This window comes from Chiloscyllium plagiosum, unplaced genomic scaffold, assembly GCF_037043375.1.
Source record: "Chiloscyllium plagiosum isolate Xiang-an unplaced genomic scaffold, Cpla_swu_hap1 HiC_scaffold_55, whole genome shotgun sequence".
NCBI lineage: Eukaryota > Metazoa > Chordata > Chondrichthyes > Orectolobiformes > Hemiscylliidae > Chiloscyllium > Chiloscyllium plagiosum.
In genome coordinates this window covers 955,320-967,937 of record NW_028270194.1, presented here as the reverse complement: position 1 = coordinate 967,937, position 12,618 = coordinate 955,320, and the positions used below count along the sequence as shown (strand labels likewise).

Here is a 12,618-nt window from a genome sequence, read left to right as displayed (position 1 = left end):
ACGTACCACCCTCTGTGTGAAAAAGGTGCCCCTTAGTTCTCTTTCATATCTTTTCCCTCTCACCCTAAACCTCTGCCCTCTAGTGCTGGTCTCCCGCACCCCAGGGAAAAGACTTTGTCTATTTATCCTATCTATACGCCTCATGATTTTATATCAATGATATAAATATCTCAGCAAGGGACCCAGCAATCACTTCCCTAGCTTCCCACAGACCTGCTCAGATCCTGGGCATTTATCCACTTGTATGCGTTTCAAGGCATCCAGCATTCCTCCTCTGCAATGTGGACAATTTACAAGATGTCACCATCCATTTCCCTATATTCTATACTGCTCCCTACATTCTATCCTTTTCCACAGTAAACACTGATGCAAACTACTCGTTTAGTATCGCCCAGCCCCCCCCCACCCCCCACCTCTCCTGCGGCTCGACACAAAGGCCGCTGTGCTGATCATTGAGGGGCCCTATTCTCTCCCTAGTCACCCTTTTGTCCTTATAATGTATTTGTAAAAACCCTTTGGATTTTCCTTAACTCTATCTGCCAAAGCTATCTCAGGTCCCCTTTTTGCCCTCCTGATTTCCCGACTGTCTTTATACTCTGGTAAGGATTCACTCGATCTATCCTGTCTATACCTGACATGTGCTTCCTTCTTTTTCTTAACCAAACCCTCATTTTCTTAGGCTCTTTGGTAAACGGAAGCACCTCCCTTCTTGCTGAGCAAAGGATCTTAGTGCGCTGTGGCGTGGCTCTCCAGTAGCGGAGCCATCGAGACAAAGAGGCCGAATGTTGGCTGCCAAGAGCAAGACATACCGGGCTTTGCCGACCTCCTGACGCCACGGCTCTGCGGCACCGCGAGTGGGCCGTGTCTCTGCACGGGCCGGAGCCCAGCATGTAACGGGCGACGTGCGTGATTGTGGATTGAAAGCCGATATCCTGGCCTCACTTGAGCTGCAGCTTTCTGACAAGGCTTGTTCTGTGGCTCGCAGCACCTTGAAAACCGGCCTATTTGGGCACCCGGTATGCCACTCGGCTGTCGGCTGGTCTTCTTAGCGCAGTAGGCAGCGCGTCAGTCTCATAATCTGAGGGTCCTGAGTTCAATCCTACAGAGAAGGCAAGACTGTGCCCTTTGCCACCGTGCGTGTTTTCTTTCTCTCCGCGGGCAAGAATATTTGCTTTGGACGGCTTCACGCCTGATTTGAGCTGACCACACCAGAGCAAACGCGCTGCTGCAAGGTTTAACATCTGGGCGACACGTGCTCAACTTTTCGTTCTGCGCAGCATTTTGTAAACTCACCATCGTGCCATCTGTGCAGCAGCAAAGACTGGAGCCACATGCAGGGTTCACGCGAGGTCACACTGCTTGCGTCCCAAACGTGTCCCCAGGAAAAGCATTGTGGAGAATGTGGGCATCGATCCCACTACCTCTCGCATGCTAAGCGAGCGCTCTACCATTTGAGCTAATTCCCCTATGCTAGGTGCTCACCTCAGCCCCATGGTGCTTCGGAACGATGAGCTGAGAGCAGCAGGCGATTTCCTCTCGAGATTGTACGCTGTATTCAGCCGAACAACGCGATGCGACTATCGGCACATCCGAGCAGCAGCAGCACGAGCGCGAAGTCTTCTGGAAAACACGGTGCCGCCGAAAGAATCGCCAGCGAGACGCTCTGAGATTCCAGAATCCAAAGGAACCGATCGGCACGAGCAGTCACAACAAGTGTGAGGTAGCACTCGAGAGCGCTGTCTGACTGATTGGAGACTTGCGACACTTTCAAGTGAGTGCTGACTGACTGCGTGGATGTTGTGTTCCTCCAGAGGGCTCCCTGCTGCTCGTGGTTTGCAACTGCAGACGTCACAGCACACCAACAGGCAGAATTCTCTGAAGAAGAAGAAGGTGTATTTTGGAGAAAGAGAACACTGGGGGCTGTTACCAGACAAAAAAAGAGGGCTTCTCCTTCATCCTCGTGAGCTGCAGCCATGCGGTCAGGTTCCGCAAAGTGCTGCTTTCAGATACACGCCAAGCAGGCCGAGATGCAAATAGCAACCGCCACTCGTCTGAAGCAGCACCCGCGAGCCCTGTCTGACCGGTAGGGCCTTTCCTTAGTGCTGACCTGCTCGGATGCGTTGCTGTTCAACTTGTGCAACTGTGGAAGTGGCACACCCCGTGCAGGCCAAATTTCAAGAAGAAGAAACGAAGAGAAGTCCACAGCCAGTTTTCCGACAGGAATGGAAGGCTCCTTCGTCCGGACATTGACATAGTAAGTTGTCATCGAGCAGTTTAGAGCGCTGCTTCGCGGGAAAACTTTGCTTGGAAGGAGTCATAGAGTCATAGAGATGTACATCACGGAAAGAGACCCTTCGGTCGGACCGTTCCGACCAGATATCCCATCCCAATCTAGTCGTACCTGCCGGCACCCGGGCCATATCCCTCCAAACCCTTCCTATTTATATAGCCATCCAGATGCCTTTTAAATGTTGCAATTGTACTAGCCTCCGCCACTTCCTCTGGCAGCTCATTCCATACACGTACCACCCTCTGTGTGAAAAAGGTGCCCCTTAGTTCTCTTTCATATCTTTTCCCTCTCACCCTAAACCTCTGCCCTCTAGTGCTGGTCTCCCGCACCCCAGGGAAAAGACTTTGTCTATTTATCCTATCTATACGCCTCATGATTTTATATCAATGATATAAATATCTCAGCAAGGGGCCCAGCAATCACTTCCCTAGCTTCCCACAGACCTGCTCAGGTCCTGGGCATTTATCCACTTGTATGCGTTTCAAGGCATCCAGCATTCCTCCTCTGCAATGTGGACAATTTACAAGATGTCACCATCCATTTCCCTATATTCTATACTTCTCCCTACATTCTATCCTTTTCCACAGTAAACACTGATGCAAACTACTCGTTTAGTATCGCCCAGCCCCCCCCACCCCCCACCTCTCCTGCGGCTCGACACAAAGGCCGCTGTGCTGATCATTGAGGGGCCCTATTCTCTCCCTAGTCACCCTTTTGTCCTTATAATGTATTTGTAAAAACCCTTTGGATTTTCCTTAACTCTATCTGCCAAAGCTATCTCAGGTCCCCTTTTTGCCCTCCTGATTTCCCGACTGTCTTTATACTCTGGTAAGGATTCACTCGATCTATCCTGTCTATACCTGACATGTGCTTCCTTCTTTTTCTTAACCAAACCCTCATTTTCTTAGGCTCTTTGGTAAACGGAAGCACCTCCCTTCTTGCTGAGCAAAGGATCTTAGTGCGCTGTGGCGTGGCTCTCCAGTAGCGGAGCCATCGAGACAAAGAGGCCGAATGTTGGCTGCCAAGAGCAAGACATACCGGGCTTTGCCGACCTCCTGACGCCACGGCTCTGCGGCACCGCGAGTGGGCCGTGTCTCTGCACGGGCCGGAGCCCAGCATGTAACGGGCGACGTGCATGATTGTGGATTGAAAGCCGATATCCTGGCCTCACTTGAGCTGCAGCTTTCTGACAAGGCTTGTTCTGTGGCTCGCAGCACCTTGAAAACCGGCCTATTTGGGCACCCGGTATGCCACTCGGCTGTCGGCTGGCCTTCTTAGCGCAGTAGGCAGCGCGTCAGTCTCATAATCTGAGGGTCCTGAGTTCAATCCTACAGAGAAGGCAAGACTGTGCCCTTTGCCACCGTGCCTGTTTTCTTTCTCTCCGCGGGCAAGAATATTTGCTTTGGACGGCTTCACGCCTGATTTGAGCTGACCACACCAGAGCAAACGCGCTGCTGCAAGGTTTAACATCTGGGCGACACGTGCTCAACTTTTCGTTCTGCGCAGCATTTTGTAAACTCACCATCGTGCCATCTGTGCAGCAGCAAAGACTGGAGCCACATGCAGGGTTCACGCGAGGTCACACTGCTTGCGTCCCAAACGTGTCCCCAGGAAAAGCATTGTGGAGAATGTGGGCATCGATCCCACTACCTCTCGCATGCTAAGCGAGCGCTCTACCATTTGAGCTAATTCCCCTATGCTAGGTGCTCACCTCAGCCCCATGGTGCTTCGGAATGATGAGCTGAGAGCAGCAGGCGATTTCCTCTCGAGATTGTACGCTGTATTCAGCCGAACAACGCGATGCGACTATCGGCACATCCGAGCAGCAGCAGCACGAGCGCGAAGTCTTCTGGAAAACACGGTGCCGCCGAAAGAATCGCCAGCAAGACGCTCTGAGATTCCAGAATCCAAAGGAACCGATCGGCACGAGCAGTCACAACAAGTGTGAGGTAGCACTCGAGAGCGCTGTCTGACTGATTGGAGACTTGCGACACTTTCAAGTGAGTGCTGACTGACTGCGTGGATGTTGTGTTCCTCCAGAGGGCTCCCTGCTGCTCGTGGTTTGCAACTGCAGACGTCACAGCACACCAACAGGCAGAATTCTCTGAAGAAGAAGAAGGTGTATTTTGGAGAAAGAGAACACTGGGGGCTGTTACCAGACAAAAAAAGAGGGCTTCTCCTTCATCCTCGTGAGCTGCAGCCATGCGGTCAGGTTCCGCAAAGTGCTGCTTTCAGATACACGCCAAGCAGGCCGAGATGCAAATAGCAACCGCCACTCGTCTGAAGCAGCACCCGCGAGCCCTGTCTGACCGGTAGGGCCTTTCCTTAGTGCTGACCTGCTCGGATGCGTTGCTGTTCAACTTGTGCAACTGTGGAAGTGGCACACCCCGTGCAGGCCAAATTTCAAGAAGAAGAAACGAAGAGAAGTCCACAGCCAGTTTTCCGACAGGAATGGAAGGCTCCTTCGTCCGGACATTGACATAGTAAGTTGTCATCGAGCAGTTTAGAGCGCTGCTTCGCGGGAAAACTTTGCTTGGAAGGAGTCATAGAGTCATAGAGATGTACATCACGGAAAGAGACCCTTCGGTCGGACCGTTCCGACCAGATATCCCATCCCAATCTAGTCGTACCTGCCGGCACCCGGGCCATATCCCTCCAAACCCTTCCTATTTATATAGCCATCCAGATGCCTTTTAAATGTTGCAATTGTACTAGCCTCCGCCACTTCCTCTGGCAGCTCATTCCATACACGTACCACCCTCTGTGTGAAAAAGGTGCCCCTTAGTTCTCTTTCATATCTTTTCCCTCTCACCCTAAACCTCTGCCCTCTAGTGCTGGTCTCCCGCACCCCAGGGAAAAGACTTTGTCTATTTATCCTATCTATACGCCTCATGATTTTATATCAATGATATAAATATCTCAGCAAGGGGCCCAGCAATCACTTCCCTAGCTTCCCACAGACCTGCTCAGATCCTGGGCATTTATCCACTTGTATGCGTTTCAAGGCATCCAGCATTCCTCCTCTGCAATGTGGACAATTTACAAGATGTCACCATCCATTTCCCTATATTCTATACTGCTCCCTACATTCTATCCTTTTCCACAGTAAACACTGATGCAAACTACTCGTTTAGTATCGCCCAGCCCCCCCCACCCCCCACCTCTCCTGCGGCTCGACACAAAGGCCGCTGTGCTGATCATTGAGGGGCCCTATTCTCTCCCTAGTCACCCTTTTGTCCTTATAATGTATTTGTAAAAACCCTTTGGATTTTCCTTAACTCTATCTGCCAAAGCTATCTCAGGTCCCCTTTTTGCCCTCCTGATTTCCCGACTGTCTTTATACTCTGGTAAGGATTCACTCGATCTATCCTGTCTATACCTGACATGTGCTTCCTTCTTTTTCTTAACCAAACCCTCATTTTCTTAGGCTCTTTGGTAAACGGAAGCACCTCCCTTCTTGCTGAGCAAAGGATCTTAGTGCGCTGTGGCGTGGCTCTCCAGTAGCGGAGCCATCGAGACAAAGAGGCCGAATGTTGGCTGCCAAGAGCAAGACATACCGGGCTTTGCCGACCTCCTGACGCCACGGCTCTGCGGCACCGCGAGTGGGCCGTGTCTCTGCACGGGCCGGAGCCCAGCATGTAACGGGCGACGTGCGTGATTGTGGATTGAAAGCCGATATCCTGGCCTCACTTGAGCTGCAGCTTTCTGACAAGGCTTGTTCTGTGGCTCGCAGCACCTTGAAAACCGGCCTATTTGGGCACCCGGTATGCCACTCGGCTGTCGGCTGGTCTTCTTAGCGCAGTAGGCAGCGCGTCAGTCTCATAATCTGAGGGTCCTGAGTTCAATCCTACAGAGAAGGCAAGACTGTGCCCTTTGCCACCGTGCGTGTTTTCTTTCTCTCCGCGGGCAAGAATATTTGCTTTGGACGGCTTCACGCCTGATTTGAGCTGACCACACCAGAGCAAACGCGCTGCTGCAAGGTTTAACATCTGGGCGACACGTGCTCAACTTTTTGTTCTGCGCAGCATTTTGTAAACTCACCATCGTGCCATCTGTGCAGCAGCAAAGACTGGAGCCACATGCAGGGTTCACGCGAGGTCACACTGCTTGCGTCCCAAACGTGTCCCCAGGAAAAGCATTGTGGAGAATGTGGGCATCGATCCCACTACCTCTCGCATGCTAAGCGAGCGCTCTACCATTTGAGCTAATTCCCCTATGCTAGGTGCTCACCTCAGCCCCATGGTGCTTCGGAACGATGAGCTGAGAGCAGCAGGCGATTTCCTCTCGAGATTGTACGCTGTATTCAGCCGAACAACGCGATGCGACTATCGGCACATCCGAGCAGCAGCAGCACGAGCGCGAAGTCTTCTGGAAAACACGGTGCCGCCGAAAGAATCGCCAGCAAGACGCTCTGAGATTCCAGAATCCAAAGGAACCGATCGGCACGAGCAGTCACAACAAGTGTGAGGTAGCACTCGAGAGCGCTGTCTGACTGATTGGAGACTTGCGACACTTTCAAGTGAGTGCTGACTGACTGCGTGGATGTTGTGTTCCTCCAGAGGGCTCCCTGCTGCTCGTGGTTTGCAACTGCAGACGTCACAGCACACCAACAGGCAGAATTCTCTGAAGAAGAAGAAGGTGTATTTTGGAGAAAGAGAACACTGGGGGCTGTTACCAGACAAAAAAAGAGGGCTTCTCCTTCATCCTCGTGAGCTGCAGCCATGCGGTCAGGTTCCGCAAAGTGCTGCTTTCAGATACACGCCAAGCAGGCCGAGATGCAAATAGCAACCGCCACTCGTCTGAAGCAGCACCCGCGAGCCCTGTCTGACCGGTAGGGCCTTTCCTTAGTGCTGACCTGCCCGGATGCGTTGCTGTTCAACTTGTGCAACTGTGGAAGTGGCACACCCCGTGCAGGCCAAATTTCAAGAAGAAGAAACGAAGAGAAGTCCACAGCCAGTTTTCCGACAGGAATGGAAGGCTCCTTCGTCCGGACATTGACATAGTAAGTTGTCATCGAGCAGTTTAGAGCGCTGCTTCGCGGGAAAACTTTGCTTGGAAGGAGTCATAGAGTCATAGAGATGTACATCACGGAAAGAGACCCTTCGGTCGGACCGTTCCGACCAGATATCCCATCCCAATCTAGTCGTACCTGCCGGCACCCGGGCCATATCCCTCCAAACCCTTCCTATTTATATAGCCATCCAGATGCCTTTTAAATGTTGCAATTGTACTAGCCTCCGCCACTTCCTCTGGCAGCTCATTCCATACACGTACCACCCTCTGTGTGAAAAAGGTGCCCCTTAGTTCTCTTTCATATCTTTTCCCTCTCACCCTAAACCTTTGCCCTCTAGTGCTGGTCTCCCGCACCCCAGGGAAAAGACTTTGTCTATTTATCCTATCTATACGCCTCATGATTTTATATCAATGATATAAATATCTCAGCAAGGGGCCCAGCAATCACTTCCCTAGCTTCCCACAGACCTGCTCAGGTCCTGGGCATTTATCCACTTGTATGCGTTTCAAGGCATCCAGCATTCCTCCTCTGCAATGTGGACAATTTACAAGATGTCACCATCCATTTCCCTATATTCTATACTTCTCCCTACATTCTATCCTTTTCCACAGTAAACACTGATGCAAACTACTCGTTTAGTATCGCCCAGCCCCCCCCACCCGCCACCTCTCCTGCGGCTCGACACAAAGGCCGCTGTGCTGATCATTGAGGGGCCCTATTCTCTCCCTAGTCACCCTTTTGTCCTTATAATGTATTTGTAAAAACCCTTTGGATTTTCCTTAACTCTATCTGCCAAAGCTATCTCAGGTCCCCTTTTTGCCCTCCTGATTTCCCGACTGTCTTTATACTCTGGTAAGGATTCACTCGATCTATCCTGTCTATACCTGACATGTGCTTCCTTCTTTTTCTTAACCAAACCCTCATTTTCTTAGGCTCTTTGGTAAACGGAAGCACCTCCCTTCTTGCTGAGCAAAGGATCTTAGTGCGCTGTGGCGTGGCTCTCCAGTAGCGGAGCCATCGAGACAAAGAGGCCGAATGTTGGCTGCCAAGAGCAAGACATACCGGGCTTTGCCGACCTCCTGACGCCACGGCTCTGCGGCACCGCGAGTGGGCCGTGTCTCTGCACAGGCCGGAGCCCAGCATGTAACGGGCGACGTGCGTGATTGTGGATTGAAAGCCGATATCCTGGCCTCACTTGAGCTGCAGCTTTCTGACAAGGCTGGTTCTGTGGCTCGCAGCACCTTGAAAACCGGCCTATTTGGGCACCCGGTATGCCACTCGGCTGTCGGCTGGCCTTCTTAGCGCAGTAGGCAGCGCGTCAGTCTCATAATCTGAATGTCCTGAGTTCAATCCTCAGAGAAGGCAAGACTGTGGCCTTTGCCACCGTGTGTGTTTTCTTTCTCTCCGCGGGCAAGAATATTTGCTTTGGACGGCTTCACGCCTGATTTGAGCTGACCACACCAGAGCAAACGCGCTGCTGCAAGGTTTAACATCTGGGCGACACGTGCTCAACTTTTTGTTCTGCGCAGCATTTTGTAAACTCACCATCGTGCCATCTGTGCAGCAGCAAAGACTGGAGCCACATGCAGGGTTCACGCGAGGTCACACTGCTTGCGTCCCAAACGTGTCCCCAGGAAAAGCATTGTGGAGAATGTGGGCATCGATCCCACTACCTCTCGCATGCTAAGCGAGCGCTCTACCATTTGAGCTAATTCCCCTATGCTAGATGCTCACCTCAGCCCCATGGTGCTTCAGAACGATGAGCTGAGAGCAGCAGGCGATTTCCTCTCGAGATTGTACGCTGTATTCAGCCGAACAACGCGATGCGACTATCGGTACATCCGAGCAGCAGCAGCACATGCGCGAAGTCTTCTGGAAAACACGGTGCCGCCGAAAGAATCGCCAGCGAGACGCTCTGAGATTCCAGAATCCAAAGGAACCGATCGGCACGAGCAGTCACAACAAGTGTGAAGTAGCACTCGAGAGCGCTGTCTGACTGATTGGAGACTTGCGACACTTTCAAGTGAGTGCTGACTGACTGCGTGGATGTTGTGTTCCTCCAGAGGGCTCCCTGCTGCTCGTGGTTTGCAACTGCAGACGTCACAGCACACCAACAGGCAGAATTCTCTGAAGAAGAAGAAGGTGTATTTTGGAGAAAGAGAACACTGGGGGCTGTTACCAGACAAAAAAAGAGGGCTTCTCCTTCATCCTCGTGAGCTGCAGCCATGCGGTCAGGTTCCGCAAAGTGCTGCTTTCAGATACACGCCAAGCAGGCCGAGATGCAAATAGCAACCGCCACTCGTCTGAAGCAGCACCCGCGAGCCCTGTCTGACCGGTAGGGCCTTTCCTTAGTGCTGACCTGCTCGGATGCGTTGCTGTTCAACTTGTGCAACTGTGGAAGTGGCACACCCCGTGCAGGCCAAATTTCAAGAAGAAGAAACGAAGAGAAGTCCACAGCCAGTTTTCCGACAGGAATGGAAGGCTCCTTCGTCCGGACATTGACATAGTAAGTTGTCATCGAGCAGTTTAGAGCGCTGCTTCGCGGGAAAACTTTGCTTGGAAGGAGTCATAGAGTCATAGAGATGTACATCACGGAAAGAGACCCTTCGGTCGGACCGTTCCGACCAGATATCCCATCCCAATCTAGTCGTACCTGCCGGCACCCGGGCCATATCCCTCCAAACCCTTCCTATTTATATAGCCATCCAGATGCCTTTTAAATGTTGCAATTGTACTAGCCTCCGCCACTTCCTCTGGCAGCTCATTCCATACACGTACCACCCTCTGTGTGAAAAAGGTGCCCCTTAGTTCTCTTTCATATCTTTTCCCTCTCACCCTAAACCTCTGCCCTCTAGTGCTGGTCTCCCGCACCCCAGGGAAAAGACTTTGTCTATTTATCCTATCTATACGCCTCATGATTTTATATCAATGATATAAATATCTCAGCAAGGGGCCCAGCAATCACTTCCCTAGCTTCCCACAGACCTGCTCAGGTCCTGGGCATTTATCCACTTGTATGCGTTTCAAGGCATCCAGCATTCCTCCTCTGCAATGTGGACAATTTACAAGATGTCACCATCCATTTCCCTATATTCTATACTTCTCCCTACATTCTATCCTTTTCCACAGTAAACACTGATGCAAACTACTCGTTTAGTATCGCCCAGCCCCCCCCACCCCCCACCTCTCCTGCGGCTCGACACAAAGGCCGCTGTGCTGATCATTGAGGGGCCCTATTCTCTCCCTAGTCACCCTTTTGTCCTTATAATGTATTTGTAAAAACCCTTTGGATTTTCCTTAACTCTATCTGCCAAAGCTATCTCAGGTCCCCTTTTTGCCCTCCTGATTTCCCGACTGTCTTTATACTCTGGTAAGGATTCACTCGATCTATCCTGTCTATACCTGACATGTGCTTCCTTCTTTTTCTTAACCAAACCCTCATTTTCTTAGGCTCTTTGGTAAACGGAAGCACCTCCCTTCTTGCTGAGCAAAGGATCTTAGTGCGCTGTGGCGTGGCTCTCCAGTAGCGGAGCCATCGAGACAAAGAGGCCGAATGTTGGCTGCCAAGAGCAAGACATACCGGGCTTTGCCGACCTCCTGACGCCACGGCTCTGCGGCACCGCGAGTGGACCGTGTCTCTGCACGGGCCGGAGCCCAGCATGTAACGGGCGACGTGCGTGATTGTGGATTGAAAGCCGATATCCTGGCCTCACTTGAGCTGCAGCTTTCTGACAAGGCTTGTTCTGTGGCTCGCAGCACCTTGAAAACCGGCCTATTTGGGCACCCGGTATGCCACTCGGCTGTCGGCTGGCCTTCTTAGCGCAGTAGGCAGCGCGTCAGTCTCATAATCTGAAGGTCCTGAGTTCAATCCTCAGAGAAGGCAAGACTGTGCCCTTTGCCACCGTGCGTGTTTTCTTTCTCTCCGCGGGCAAGAATATTTGCTTTGGACGGCTTCACGCCTGATTTGAGCTGACCACACCAGAGCAAACGCGCTGCTGCAAGGTTTAACATCTGGGCGACACGTGCTCAACTTTTTGTTCTGCGCAGCATTTTGTAAACTCACCATCGTGCCATCTGTGCAGCAGCAAAGACTGGAGCCACATGCAGGGTTCACGCGAGTTCACACTGCTTGCGTCCCAAACGTGTCCCCAGGAAAAGCATTGTGGAGAATGTGGGCATCGATCCCACTACCTCTCGCATGCTAAGCGAGCGCTCTACCATTTGAGCTAATTCCCCTATGCTAGGTGCTCACCTCAGCCCCATGGTGCTTCGGAACGATGAGCTGAGAGCAGCAGGCGATTTCCTCTCGAGATTGTACGCTGTATTCAGCCGAACAACGCGATGCGACTATCGGCACATCCGAGCAGCAGCAGCACGAGCGCGAAGTCTTCTGGAAAACACGGTGCCGCCGAAAGAATCGCCAGCGAGACGCTCTGAGATTCCAGAATCCAAAGGAACCGATCGGCACGAGCAGTCACAACAAGTGTGAGGTAGCACTCGAGAGCGCTGTCTGACTGATTGGAGACTTGCGACACTTTCAAGTGAGTGCTGACTGACTGCGTGGATGTTGTGTTCCTCCAGAGGGCTCCCTGCTGCTCGTGGTTTGCAACTGCAGACGTCACAGCACACCAACAGGCAGAATTCTCTGAAGAAGAAGAAGGTGTATTTTGGAGAAAGAGAACACTGGGGGCTGTTACCAGACAAAAAAAGAGGGCTTCTCCTTCATCCTCGTGAGCTGCAGCCATGCGGTCAGGTTCCGCAAAGTGCTGCTTTCAGATACACGCCAAGCAGGCCGAGATGCAAATAGCAACCGCCACTCGTCTGAAGCAGCACCCGCGAGCCCTGTCTGACCGGTAGGGCCTTTCCTTAGTGCTGACCTGCTCGGATGCGTTGCTGTTCAACTTGTGCAACTGTGGAAGTGGCACACCCCGTGCAGGCCAAATTTCAAGAAGAAGAAACGAAGAGAAGTCCACAGCCAGTTTTCCGACAGGAATGGAAGGCTCCTTCGTCCGGACATTGACATAGTAAGTTGTCATCGAGCAGTTTAGAGCGCTGCTTCGCGGGAAAACTTTGCTTGGAAGGAGTCATAGAGTCATAGAGATGTACATCACGGAAAGAGACCCTTCGGTCGGACCGTTCCGACCAGATATCCCATCCCAATCTAGTCGTACCTGCCGGCACCCGGGCCATATCCCTCCAAACCCTTCCTATTTATATAGCCATCCAGATGCCTTTTAAATGTTGCAATTGTACTAGCCTCCGCCACTTCCTCTGGCAGCTCATTCCATACACGTACCACCCTCTGTGTGAAAAA

At 51.9% G+C, this 12,618-nt stretch overlaps 7 non-coding genes across 7 annotated transcripts; 2 read left to right on the top strand and 5 right to left on the bottom strand.

The window, feature by feature from the left end:
* Positions 1 to 1,393: 1,393 nt before the first annotated feature.
* trnaa-agc (transfer RNA alanine (anticodon AGC)) lies at positions 1,394 to 1,466 on the bottom strand. Its single transcript has one exon. It is a non-coding gene; the product is annotated as a tRNA-Ala (tRNA).
* A 2,446-nt stretch (positions 1,467 to 3,912) lies between these two features.
* Positions 3,913 to 3,985, bottom strand: trnaa-agc (transfer RNA alanine (anticodon AGC)). The gene has a single exon. It is a non-coding gene; the product is annotated as a tRNA-Ala (tRNA).
* A 2,446-nt stretch (positions 3,986 to 6,431) lies between these two features.
* Positions 6,432 to 6,504, bottom strand: trnaa-agc (transfer RNA alanine (anticodon AGC)). The gene has a single exon. It is a non-coding gene; the product is annotated as a tRNA-Ala (tRNA).
* Positions 6,505 to 8,596: 2,092 nt separating this feature from the next.
* trnam-cau (transfer RNA methionine (anticodon CAU)) lies at positions 8,597 to 8,669 on the top strand. Its single transcript has one exon. It is a non-coding gene; the product is annotated as a tRNA-Met (tRNA).
* A 280-nt stretch (positions 8,670 to 8,949) lies between these two features.
* On the bottom strand, positions 8,950 to 9,022 carry trnaa-agc (transfer RNA alanine (anticodon AGC)). Its single transcript has one exon. It is a non-coding gene; the product is annotated as a tRNA-Ala (tRNA).
* A 2,092-nt stretch (positions 9,023 to 11,114) lies between these two features.
* trnam-cau (transfer RNA methionine (anticodon CAU)) lies at positions 11,115 to 11,187 on the top strand. The gene has a single exon. It is a non-coding gene; the product is annotated as a tRNA-Met (tRNA).
* Positions 11,188 to 11,467: 280 nt separating this feature from the next.
* Positions 11,468 to 11,540, bottom strand: trnaa-agc (transfer RNA alanine (anticodon AGC)). Its single transcript has one exon. It is a non-coding gene; the product is annotated as a tRNA-Ala (tRNA).
* Between the last annotated feature and the right edge of the window lie 1,078 nt (positions 11,541 to 12,618).